Source organism: Musca domestica, unplaced genomic scaffold (genome assembly GCF_030504385.1).
Source record: "Musca domestica strain aabys unplaced genomic scaffold, Musca_domestica.polishedcontigs.V.1.1 5, whole genome shotgun sequence".
NCBI classification, from domain to species: Eukaryota; Metazoa; Arthropoda; class Insecta; order Diptera; family Muscidae; genus Musca; species Musca domestica.
In genome coordinates, this window is record NW_026712346.1 from 3,489,506 (window position 1) to 3,500,212 (window position 10,707).

The 10,707-nt window shown below is 34.6% G+C and overlaps 1 long non-coding RNA gene across 1 annotated transcript; it reads left to right on the top strand.

The window, feature by feature from the left end:
• Positions 1-1,009: 1,009 nt before the first annotated feature.
• Positions 1,010-1,776, top strand: LOC131804910 (uncharacterized). The gene is made up of 2 exons (XR_009343384.1): positions 1,010-1,433; positions 1,498-1,776. It is a non-coding gene; the product is annotated as an uncharacterized LOC131804910 (long non-coding RNA).
• The last annotated feature ends 8,931 nt before the right edge of the window (positions 1,777-10,707 follow it).

The following is a 10,707-nucleotide window of genomic DNA, read 5'->3' on the forward strand; positions in this document are numbered from 1 at the left end:
GGGAGTCTACCGTAGGCTTATTAAATAATCAAGACATTTGTCGAAGGTTTCTTGAACCTTTGCCCATAACTTGTTCATTTCTGCACTTCGAAACTCTAGCTCGTATTCATCTAATTCGTCCTGGCGCAGTAAATTAAATTGCGCATCGAATTTTATCAAAGCGTTCGAAGCACGGATAAACCAATCAAGAGGAGTGACAGGCATTTTCAACAAGTAGCTTGAAAATTTGATAATATGACTTTTGTGTAAGAAATTATTAAAGATTTTTCTTTGAATCTGTGCAAAAAGGTATAATACTAGCAAATTTCCAAAAAAAAAGCGTAACAATTTCACCGAATTACTTAGTTCGATGCAAGATGTAGGGTGTAAAAAAATTAAAAAAACGATTATTTGTGAATATCGGTAGGCAAATACTAAATAAAACCCTTAAGCCTGAGGTATATTTAATACAACTTATACCAAAAAATAGTGATAAGGACCGATTATAGGGTAAAATTTTCTCATAGAAGTTATTTTTAAAATAACTTCTGGGGAGAATATCCCAGACAAAAACAAGGGAACTGATGAGGATTGGTGGCTCTTTCCGAAACCTATGTATTCCCTGCCTTACCCCCTGGTAAACATTACCATCGTTCTCCACTAATAAACAAACGTTGTTTTTATAAAAACAACAATAAAGGGATAAAGCCAGACCATTTTGCAACAACAAAATACTACGATATCCCGAACAAACAAGCCACACTGTTCTAATTTTTTTGATTAAAAATAATATTTTTAATATTCAAAATATGGTAATATGGTATTTTTCCAGTAGGCAGGTTAAGTTCGTAAATGGGCCATGTAGGTCCACGTTTTCATATAGCCCCCATATAACGGTACCTCCCGATATTCGGTATTTTGATGATTTTAGCAACATTATTCACCGGAATTGTTTCAAATTTGGTATTTGTAGTTCGAAATGGATACTACAGCCTATGACAGAAAATTATCTGGGCAGGTCTACCAGCCTGTTCCACGATCTCGAAAGAAAATTTGTGCGAACGAAGGCTACTCACTCACTTTCGTATAAGAATGCGTTCCACTAACTTTCGTTCTTTCTTTCGCATAGCCTTACGTGATTCAGTGTTGCTAAATATTTTTTTGGAAAAATTAATCGCGAAATAAGGCAAAAAAGCGCCAAATGTCTAATTTAAACGCGAAAAAGCAGCAATGGCTCTGTCTCAACTGACATTTCAGTTGTAAACAAACAAATTGTAAATAAACAAACAAAATAAAAACTCTAGTGATTGTGTTCAAACTATTTGTGCTCTTAGAAAATAAAAAAAGAATATTTCCGTAGCCCTATTTTTTATGGATGATGTGGAGGAGGTTCAAAATGTGCCACGGAGGCATTTAAGAGATGCTTCGAATTTATTTGAAGTACCTAACAACTAGTAAGTATGATTGTATTTTTACATTTTTGAAATAATAAATAATAATAATAATAATTTTTTCAAGGTTTGTGGCCAATTTTCGTGTGTCGAAGGAAGTTTTCGGGCTCTTTTGGATATGATGGAAGAGAAGTGGGTGCCCGGTTGCAGAACTACCCAAATCCGCCCCGATTTAAAACTTCTTCTGCTGCTTCCAAAAATTGGCACTCCTCTGGCGAACACAGGATTCTCCTCCATATACTAGTGCCCGCAGCTGTGTAGTTGATGATTTTTTCGTGCTGGAATTGAGAAAATAAAAAAAATATATATTTGTTGTTCACATATTAAATTGCATTTATTATTTTTACTTACATTTTTGTTTCCATTTTCAATCAAGCAATGTTTATGTTAAAACAATTTTCCTTAATTGTTATTATACGATAGCAAACAAACAAGTGACTGATTTTGACATTTGTGTTCGCATGCGTACGAAAGAAAAAAGATAGTGGAACGCAAAATTACACTGAAATGCTTACGTTTTCGTTCGCTTTGATTTTCGTGCAAATTTTCGTTCTGATGGATTTTAGTGGAACGGAAATCAGCTGTTTGTCGTGTAAAAGTTGTGCGAACGTGTTCTTTCGATATCGTGGAACTGGCTGTACGTCTTCGAATAGCCCCCATATAACGGTATCTCCCTATATTCGGTATTTTGATGATTTTAGCGCCATTATTCACCGGAATTATTTTAAATCACGTATTTAGAGTTCGTAATGGGAACTACAGTCTGTGACAGAAAAATGTCTATGCAGGTCCAGGTCTTCGTATAGGCCCCATATATCAGTACCTCCCTATATTCGGTATTTTGACGAGTTTAGGTACAATACCCATTGAAATTGTTTAAGATATCGTATTTGACGTTAGTAATGAATGCTATAGCCTGTGACAGAAAATTGTCTATGCTGGTCCAGGTCTTCGCACAGCTCCGATATAATGGTACCTCCCTATATACGATATTTTGATGATTTTAGCCACATTATTCACCGTTTATTTCAAGTTTCGAATTTGAATATGGTAATGGCTAATGGCAAACAATGCCTATATAGGTCCACGTTGTATAGACCCCAATATAACGGCAATATTCGGTATTTTTAAAATTGTACAGAATTTTTTAAGGATTATATTTTTTTAAAATTTCCAAATTCGTTCCAAATGGTGGAGGGTATTCAAAGTTTTTTTGTTTTATTTTTTCTTCAACCAACGCTTAAAAGGGCGCGCAAGTTGTAATACATTTGTTGTTGTTATTTTCACTAACAGGAGAATTTGAATATTTGATGTGTGTGGCGAGGGGGAGTATTTCCGAAATATGTAACAGCTACAACGCGTATAGGCAATCACTACATTTAATAATCGGGCCAATTACGGTTGTCGTTTCTATAGTCGTAGTCGACTTTATGTGCAAGTCGCCTTCACCGTCGCTTCGATTCAAAAATAGTATTACGGACGTTGGCAACATTCCCTTGTTATTGACAAAATGAGATAAAAATTTGTTTGTAGTTTGAATTATAATTTCGTCTCTTTCAGAAAAATAAAAAATATAGTGAAAAAATGGATATTATAAATGCGTTACATATCTTAAGTTCAAGGGAGGATGAAGTGGAGAATGTATTAGTAGTGCAGCGGCGAGTGCTAAGGCAGCAAAGTACTTACATCAGTCTCGTCATCAGGATTGTCCACTGGCTCATTTTCATGATCTATAACGTCTGTTACAGTTATGTTTTCCGTATTTTTTACTCCAAGTGCACGACCTGGTTGATTCAGTAACTTTTGAAACTGCATTACATTCGCGAAGGACTCCTACCAAAGCGACAAAGTCATTTGCTTAAAAATACCACCTCCAGTGCTGCTAGCTTCACCCTTATTGTGCACAATTGTTTTTTAGTTTTAAATTTAAAATCTTTCCAAACCTAAAAGAACTTTAGAAAACTAACTAATAAAAATATACAAAAATAATTTTAATTTCAACATACTTTTTGCCAGTCTCTAATCGGTGAACCGTTTAAATTTAATCTTGTGGCAATGGATTCCAATCTGATTTCAAATTAGGTGGAAAATGACCTTTGGTAAACCCCTTACCAAACATGGGTTTTTTTTTTGCCAATTCGGAAAGCAACTTTTCAAATTGTTTTGCTGTTGTTATTTTCGTGGTCAAATATCAAATACAAAAAAGTTACAATATCAATGTCGACTAAAAAATACAATGTCGTCACAATTGTATACGGCGATAGATTTTCCTAAAAATCGACTTCACGTCGACTGTTGTATCGACAATTATAATAGCGATCTTTTGTCGCTATCGACAAAAAACGACAACTCTAATATCATTTTGCGACGCCGACGAGATTCATAATAGGGTCGAATAAGATGTTGATGAACCAAACATAGTGTTTTGGTAAGAATATTAATTAAATGAATTGACGTGAACTGTATGTGGAAGTATCGAATAATAATAAAGAACACTTTCTTAATGAAGAAAGACCGATAGGGTGAATAAAAGTCGACTAGTATAGATTTTGTTTATTATTTTGGAAAATAGAAACACTTGCGAATAGCTCTTTAAAAACAAACTAAATTTACATACCTGGTATATCTCCGTTGAAATGTGTGTTGATGTTGAATTTGGATCGATATTGGAGGTGGATGGTGGCGACGGGTGGTTGATGATTGCCTTGTTTGGTAAGAAAAGAGAAAAGAACTCCGATTAACACAACAACGCAAGGCAAGTTGCTCAGTGATCCGGCTCGGTTGGATCAAATGCTTGTTTGAGAGCTCAGTGTAGATGAGACCGATTGAGTTGTTGTTGTGATACAAACCGTGTGTGGTACCGAAAAAGAATTAGATGAAGAAAAACACCAGTTTGTTAGATTTTATAACTATAAAGATATGAATGTGATTTATTGAGTGTGAAAGTGTCCGTAACGTACTTTACCTTGTTTGGCTGAGACGCGTGCTTACAGTTTGCGAGTGTAACGACCAATAATAAAAGATAATACCGAAAGTTATGCAAGGCTCACTACGATCCGAACTGAGCGGACATAGTTAAAGGGAGAATTTACAGAGAAATTCTACGACTATGAGAGTGAGTACTCCTTACAATCCGAATATGGCGAACATAGTCTCCGAGAAGGTTTATAGGTTAACAGTAGTATCACCCTACGATTCACAGAAATCGAATACGATTTCTCGGAGGATTTGTAGGGAATATACAAGGAAGGGAGATCTCTCTGTGATCCGAACTAAGCGAACAATGACTCCTTGGAGATTTGTAGAGAAAATACCAATACACTTTTTAATTTAAACAATATCTATAGCAAGTACTTCAAATTTTGGTCAAAAACGATTCAGATAAAGCTATAGCTCCCATATATACAGGGTGAGATGAAAAAACTGCAACCAAATTCAGGCTGCTGTCATTTCTTTGGCCCTCGTCCAACAGCTGTTAAAATTATTCCAGTAACAGCTCATTATATTGTTTACAAGCGTACAAAAGCGTTTTGGTGAGAATTTACCAGTTATTCTTGACAAAATTCAAGCGTGATAGTGTAATTTCTTTATGTTTGACGGGAAACCACGCAAACATTTTGGCCCCAGACCTTGGATATTCCAACAGGACTCAGCAAAATGAGGCTCCTCACTTCATTTCCAGCGCACAAAGGCCACCAAAGTCTCCAGATACCAATCCGTTGGACAATTATGTCTGGAGTATTTTGGAAAGCAAGGTTGACACTAAAAAATACCGAAGTGTCGACCACTCCAAGCAAGCGCTTCGCCTGGAATGTACAGAAATATCGTAGAGCAACATTCGTAGAGCAACATTCATTGGGCATTTGGAGGATATTTCCGACATTTTTTCATTCAATAAAATTAAGAAAAAAAAAAAAACAATGTAAAAATTATGGGGTTTGACTTTGTTGCAGTTTTTTTATCTCACCCTGTATATTGTTAAGACCACGTCCATACACCATTGACTAATGAAAAAATAATGCTCTCACCGTTCATCTTCGAAAAAAATTGGATCAGCAGATGCCGTCTATATCGTTTTAAGTGTATGAGTGAAAATATTGAAACCACTCAATTCTAAAATGTTAAAAATATCATAAACTGTAGGATATTTGTAAGCTAAAATTTATTTCATAAAATTTACTTGATAAAAGAAAAGCGAAAATTACGTGATGGCATCGTAAAATACGAAACAATCAAGTGAAAATCTTGAAAAATGATGAAATGTGATTTTGAATTTGAGTAGGTCGACCGCGTAAATCAGCATCAGCATAAAAAACAAAACTAACTTTTCGTTGTATATACATTCATTAGCCTATACCACGTCTATCATATCCAGAGTTCGAAAATAAACAGTAAAGAAAGATAGTGTAATGTACCGTAACAGTATCACTAAACCATTTTTTAGCGGTAGTGTACCGGTATGCTATCACTAAAAAATATTTCAGTGATACTATACCGGAACACAACGAAAATCGTTGTGTACAGCAGTCGGAGCGCTAAAAAATCGTAGTACACCGCAATAGGAACACTAAAAACACGTAGTATTCCGCAATCGGAGCATTAACAAGTAAAAAACAGCTAAGTTCGGCCGGCCGAACTTTTAATACAATCCACCATTTGAAAGGAACTTGAACAATTAAAAAAAATCCGAAAACTATCACTTAAATTAAAACCGTTACATGGGGACTGTACGAAGACGTGGACCTGCATACAAAACTTTTTGCCATAAGTTGTAGTACCCATTAAGATCTTTCAATACTGAATTTGAAACGACTCCGTTGAATTGTGTTGCTGAAATCATCAAAATACCGACTATACCGACTACATATACGATGACGTGGACCTGCACATAACATTTTTTGTCATAGGCTGTAGTACCCATCACGAACTTAAAATTCGAAATAGTAAATAACGTAGCTAAAATCATGAAAATACCGAATATCGGGATGTACCGTTATATGGGGGCTATACGAAGACGTGGACCTGCATACGAAACTTTTTTGACATAGGTTGTAGTTCCAATTAGGATCTTCAAATACGACATTTGAAATAATTCCGGTAAATAATGTCGCTAAAATCATGAAAATACCGAAAATCGGGAGGTACCATTATATGGGGGCTATACGAAAACGTGGACCGACATGACCATTTACGAATTTAACCTTCCTACTGGTAAACTATGCATGTATGCAAAATTTTAGCCTTCTTTTTTTAAGACAGACGGGCAAACAGACGAACATCGCTAGACCGCCTTAGCATTTTACGCTGATCCAGGTGAATTATTAATATTTCGAGGAGTTACAAACGGAATGACAAAGTTAATATACCCTCCATAGAATGGTAGAGGGTATAAAAATAGCAGTGTACCACATGCACCACATTAAAAAATGTACTGGCAGTAATATGCTTTTTATGATTAGGAAAAAATATTAGATGTTTGATTTTTTGGTATAATGAATAAAATGACTATAATGAAAGGAATTAAAGATTGCAAATTTAATATTTACATGCATTATTAAGTGAAACAACAGTATCTAATTGAATATCCTATCCGACTTATTATACAAAATTCGATATAAGAATCACTTTGTATAAGTAGAAATTAAAAAAGAAAAAAAAACAACGTACTCAATTAAAGATACTTAACATTCATTTATTTATAAGTATTTAATTTTTAGTACATAAATGTATTTTTAATATACAAAAAGTAATTAATTAAACAAGTAAGGAAAATGTTATAAATTAAATATTAAATGCACCAGTATGAACTTTAATCTGATCCCAACAGGTAATTAAAAATATTGCTCTTAAAAATAATAAGCCTTCCTGTACTCCGATGCGAAATTGTGGCAAACTATATTGTAGATATCAGCACATATATTGATGTAGTAACTGTGGTTTGGTTTTATTTACACCATAATCATAAAACTGATTCCAAACACTCAGTCATACCTTGTAAAATTTTTCATTTTTTATACCAACATTTATTGATTCTTCGGTACCAGAAAATAGCGGGTAAATGATCTGCATAACAACCCTTTACAACGCAACCACTAAAATACCCTTTTTCGCTGAAAATTAAAAATTTCAATTTAATGGTTAAATGCAAATTATTATCACTTCAGATTTGGTCCTTTTTTATTCTTTCTACCTATTCTCATATTTTTCTACTATCTTCCTATTCGTAACCAACCTAAACATACATGCCAAAAAAATAAATACTGCTTTTATTTTCATAATATTGAATTGTATTAGTAATTTTGCATTATAAAAAACATTAAACTTGGAATTTTTCTCGCATGTTCCGCCATGTGGTACACTGCGATTTTGTAAAATATTAGCACACTTCTAAAATATTCAGCACACTTCTTCAGCACCGTTACTTCGTTAAAAGTAGACCAGTCAGTCACCATCATCCTTCTTTCCAGGGTTCGAAAGCGATTTAACCGTTACCTACAGCTTACTCATATCGGTTCCAATGTTGCAACACTTCAGATGGTCAAGTCAATTTTCCTCTTGTGCTCCTGTACCAAATGGTTGGCTTCCACTGTCAATTCATTGATGAGAGATCAGTAGGATAAAAACGGAGGAGATCATCACGCTCATTTTGCTGGTCCTCCCCCTGCTGCGAAATTTGTTCTTATTTCGGGTATTCGGCCAGCGAGCGGCTTCAACTCTGATGATATGCTCCTGCACCACTGTCAATTTACTGATTTTAGGATCAGTAGGGTTGGAACGGGGGAGATCACCACGCTTATTTGCTAGTCGACCAGCAGGTATTTAGGGAGCGGCTGCAGCTCTGATGATGTCTCGGGAAATCCTTTCTGCTACCCGAGCATCAGAAGAGTTTTACAGTTCTCTGAAGTGAAGTCGGTTGGTGAACTCACCGAATTCTTGCCAGTGAGCTTTCCCATGGTTAAGGAAAGTGCAGTGTTCAGAGGTTATAAGATCAGACGATCTGCTTATGGAAACGATTATCGGGAGTTGATCTGATCCAAGTGAAATGAAAGGTTCTCAGGTCACGTCATTTAGCAGACCGGGTGACACTATGATTAAGTCTATCGAACTGTGAACCTTGCAGAAGGTTGAAGCAGTCAATCTGCTATGCCAGCGCTGACCCCTCACTCGTTCGTTCCCACGCTTTCCACTTCCACCCCTGCCGACCGAGGGGGCAACATAATGAAGATATCGGTTTGAAAATTATTACACGAGATACTGTAGACTTTCCCTCCAATCCTAGGTATTTATTAAAGGGCTGCAAATGTGACAATTTTCTCTATTTATGCCATGGAGAGAAAACGCTCGTCATGTTGTGCCCTGTTTGATCAAACGCATAACAGTACGTGACATCCAACCAAATGCTCGATGTCTCGTCATGTCGGTCACACACAAACCCATCGTCATAACATGTAATGACCACTAAAAGGGAATGTTGAATAGTGTGTCACACAAAAATGTTCTATCAAAAAAAAAAAAAAAAAACAACAACAATTGTGAAACAATTGCCAACGAAAAAGACACACACATGATGAAGGCAAAGCGCAATCGCTACCTGCTTTTCCGATATGTGAAAAAATAATTTTTTTGTAATAAAGAATTTCTTGGCGAATACTAAAATATTAAAGGTACTTCTAATTGGTCCACACAAATTTTTCACATTTCGTGGTTATTGACGAAACAATCTAAAATGTTAATCCTTATTAATAAAACAATAATCCCGTGAAAAATTTTCTTATTTTGATTATAATTTCATAAATGTTTGCCTCCGGTATTGAGGTGTAAATGAGAATGAGTGCTACTGTAATTTACGTAACAACACTATATACCTCCATTGTTCAATTCTGTGCATATTCTGTTATTGAATGAGAGTCAAATCTCTGCCCACAAACTTTAATTTTAAAATAACACTATATGTAGATAGAAAATAGGCAAACAATATTTACCTCTTTTTTATGACCAACATTTTATGATAATCACCACTAAATTGGAATTGTTCAGTATATATTTAATTTTTCTTTTCATTTGTTGATGTCTATGCATATTTTGTTATTGAACTCAATTTTATGTTTACGCGGTGTTTATTACTTCAAAATTACAGCACACACAAAAACACACAAAATCGAAAGTAACACACACACTCTCAATTTAAGCACTCGTACACAAATGACACACAATTTGACTATGACACGGTTCGATGTCATCGTTGACACCCTGCATTTATGGAGAACACCATGCAAATATTCGAGTCAGCCATGCCACGATCGAACCTTAGACAATGGCACACATGAATCAAAATGGTGGATGTCGTTGGTTGTCATTGCCTACCAAATACATAGCGCATGATTGAATAGACAAAGTCAGTGTGTCGAAAAAAGCATAATTCATACAATTCGTCTTGTGCAGGCCTTTAGTATTTATTTGGGGGCTGAGGAAGAATATAAGAATCACTTTGTATAAGTAGAAATTAAAAAAGAAAAAAAAAACAACAACGTACTCAATTAAACATACTTAACATTCATTTATTTGTAAGTATTTATTTTTTAGTACATAAATGTATTTTTAATATACAAAATGTAATTAATTAAACAAGTTAAATGTAATAAACATAATATAAATTGGAAATAAAAAGTAAGGAAAATGTTATAAATTAAATATTAACTGCACCAGTATGAACTTTAATCTGATCCCAACAGGTAATTAAAAATATTGCTCTTAAAAATAATAAGCCTTCCTGTACTCCGATGCGAAATTGTGGCAAACTATATTGTAGATATCAGCACATATATTGATGTAGTAACTGTGGTTTGGTTTTATTTACACCATAATCATAAAACTGATTCCAAACACTCAGTCATACCTTGTAAAATTTTTCATTTTTTATACCAACATTTATTGATTCTTCGGTACCAGAAAATAGCGGGTAAATGATCTGCATAACAACCCTTTACAACGCAACCACTAAAATACCCTTTTTCGCTGAAAATTAAAAATTTCAATTTAATGGTTAAATGCAAATTATTATCACTTCAGATTTGGTCCTTTTTTATTCTTTCTACCTATTCTCATATTTTTCTACTATCTTCCTATTCGTAACCAACCTAAACATACATGCCAAAAAAATAAATACTGCTTTTATTTTCATAATATTGAATTGTATTAGTAATTTTGCATTATAAAAAACATTAAACTTGGAATTTTTCTCGCATGTTCCGCCATGTGGTACACTGCGATTTTGTAA